General features: G+C 46.7%; 1 non-coding gene across 1 annotated transcript; it reads right to left on the bottom strand.

Moving 5' to 3' along the window:
- Nucleotides 1-1,203: 1,203 nt before the first annotated feature.
- On the bottom strand, nt 1,204-1,273 carry Trnar-ccu (transfer RNA arginine (anticodon CCU)). Its single transcript has one exon. It is a non-coding gene; the product is annotated as a tRNA-Arg (tRNA).
- Nucleotides 1,274-2,980: the final 1,707 nt, after the last annotated feature.

Below are 2,980 nucleotides of genomic sequence, written 5' to 3'. Positions count from 1 at the left end.
AAAACTCGCGGTGACGCCACCCTGCCGACCATTTCGCTAGTTAACACCGGTCTTGTTGTGTGTGTTTCAAGCTCAAGAGCAACTCCAAGCAAAAAATTGTCAACAGCAACATTCAGACGGTTTCGTACTGCTCAATTGCTACATCAAAACGGTATGTTTCTTTTTCAGAATTGGAAAAACACGAGCGTGACAGGATTCGAGTCTGTAATCTTCAGATCCGAAGTCCGACGCCTGACCCATTAGGCCACACAGTCACTGACGACCAACTATAACTTGTATACGACTCATGTCGAAACGCTCACACTCTGAGGAATTGTGTTTTCGTTCTGCACAGCCGTTGCCCCTTGCTCTTTCCCACCCATTCGTTACATTCAACCTCTTACGAGAACGACCAAATATAGACTGGGAAACAAGACCACACACTTTGTGCATTCGGAATCGAAGGCAGGGCGTCCCTCGCCGCATTTGCTACGATGGCCATTTGCAACTTCTGCAGAAGGGGCGGCGGCGGCGACGACGACGACGACGACGACGACGACGACGACGACGACGACGACGACGACGACGACGACGACGAGAGGCTCTGAGATATGTGAGAAATACATGTATAAAATGTAATTCAGACTGCCTCGTCCCACCTTATGCTGTACCTCTTTGGCAAATGCTTTATCTGCGCCATTCGCCTTAATCACATCTGAGAGTAATTCTTAATAAAACGCCTGTCGCTAATTGTTCGTCATCAAAGCAATGTTTGCTATACGGCCACGACGCGCAACTGATTTCCAAAATTCCTCTACCTACTCTGAGGATGGAACTTACCACCCCTGGTTTACTACACCAGAGCTCTACCACTGAGCTAAAGAGGCGCGGCCTAGCGGTACTCTTGCTTACTTCGGCCTTACGGTCGCCTGCATCATCAGACTTCAGCTGACAACACTTTATATTACCGGCTAGTATTTGCAGCTATGGCGACCCATTACTGCTTGGCTACACATCTGACACGTAACCGATGTGCTCTCCAAACAACAACACTTGCATTTCAGAACATGTATTTCACACATGTCTACAAAATCACCTTCACCTTCAAATACAGTTTCCTTGCGACTGGCAGAGACGTAGGCAAAGTTTAAAGTTGCTATTTACATTACATCACGTTAATCAGAAAAACGGTAATTTACATTTGCAGCGGAACTAAATTTCGTTTGTCTCAGTGTGGGGCTCGAACCCACGACCCTGCGATTAGGAGTCTCACACTCTACCGACTGAGCTACCCGGCTGCCTCGGTTAATAGCTGCTAGGTACCACGTCACACAGTACTCGTTTGGGTTGGGTGGTCCCATACAGAATCTCTCCATGCTGCCTAATGCTTTCCTAACGTCACACTCGTCACGTACTTCACTTTTATTTCATAATCATTTCTGAGAGGTAAAGGAATTGCATGACAACATGCAGAGCTAGTGGCGTCAAAATTAACACACATACTTGATGTGACTCAAAAGCCGAACGAGTTACTCTCCGACGTTGTTTTAGATGTGCAAGTGCCAGTCAAAACTCGCGGTGACGCCACCATGCCGACCATTTCGCTACTTAACACCGGTCTTGTTGTGTGTGTTTCAAGCTCAAGAGCAACTCCAAGCAAAAAATTGTCAACAGCAACATTCAGACGGTTTCGTACTGCTCAATTGTTACATCAAAACGGTATGTTTCTTTATCAGAATTGGAAAAACACGAGCGTGACAGGATTCGAGTCTGTAATCTTCAGATCCATTAGGCCACACGGTCACTGACGACCAATTATAACTTGTATACGACTCATCTCGAAACGCTCACACTCTGAGGAATTGTGTTTTCGTTCTGCACAGCCGCTGCCCCTTGCTCTTTCCCACCCATTCGTTACATTCAACCTCTTACGAGACAGACCAAATATAGACTGGGAAACAAGACCACACACTTTGTGCATTCGGAATCGAAGGCAGGGCGTCCCTCGCCGCATTTGCTACGATGGCCATTTGCTACTTCGGCAGAAGCGGCGGCGACGACGACGACGACGACGACGACGACGACGACGACCGCGAGAGGCTCTGAGATATGTGAGAAATACATGTATAAAATGTAATTCAGACTGCCTCGTACAACCTTATGCTGTACCGCTTTGGCAAATGCTTTATCTGCGCCATTCGCCTTAATCACATCTGAGAGTAATTCTTAATAAAACGCCTGTCGCTAATTGTTCGTCATCAAAGCAATGTTTGCTATACGGCCACGACGCGCAACTGATTTCCAAAATTCCTCTACCTACTCTGAGGATGGAACTTACCACCCCCGGTTTACTACACCAGAGCTCTACCACTGAGCTGAAGAGGCGCGGCCTAGCGGTACTCTTGCTTACTTCGGCCTTACGGTCGCCTGCATCATCAGACTTCAGCTGACAACACTTCATATTACCGGCTAATATTTGCAGCTATGGCGACACATTACTGCTTGGCTACACATCTGACACGTAACCGATGTGCTCTCCAAACAACAACACTTGCATTTCAGAACATGTCTTTCACACATGTCTACAAAATCACCTTCACCTTCAAATACAGTTTCCTTGCTACTGATAGAGACGTAGGCAAAGTTTAAAGTTGCTATTTACATTACATCACGTTAATCAGAAAAACGGTAATTTACATCTGCAGCGGAACAAAATTCCGTTTGTCTCAGTGTGTGGCTCGAACCCACGACCCTGCGATTAAGAGTCTCACACTCTACCGACTGAGCTAACCGGCTGCCTCTGTTAATACCTGCCAGGTAGCACGTCACACAGTACTCGTTTGGGTTGGGTGGTCCCATACAGAATCTCTCCATGCTGCCTAATGCTTTCCTAACGTCACACTCGTCACGTACTTCACTTTTATTTCATAATCATTTCTGAGAGGTAAAGGAATTGCATGACTACATGCAGAGCTAGTGGCGTCAAAATTAACACACATAC

The sequence above is a fragment of the Schistocerca gregaria genome, chromosome 1 (genome assembly GCF_023897955.1).
Source record: "Schistocerca gregaria isolate iqSchGreg1 chromosome 1, iqSchGreg1.2, whole genome shotgun sequence".
Taxonomy (NCBI): domain Eukaryota; kingdom Metazoa; phylum Arthropoda; class Insecta; order Orthoptera; family Acrididae; genus Schistocerca; species Schistocerca gregaria.
The sequence above is the reverse complement of the archived record's forward strand: the minus strand, read 5'-3'. Positions and strand labels throughout refer to the sequence as shown.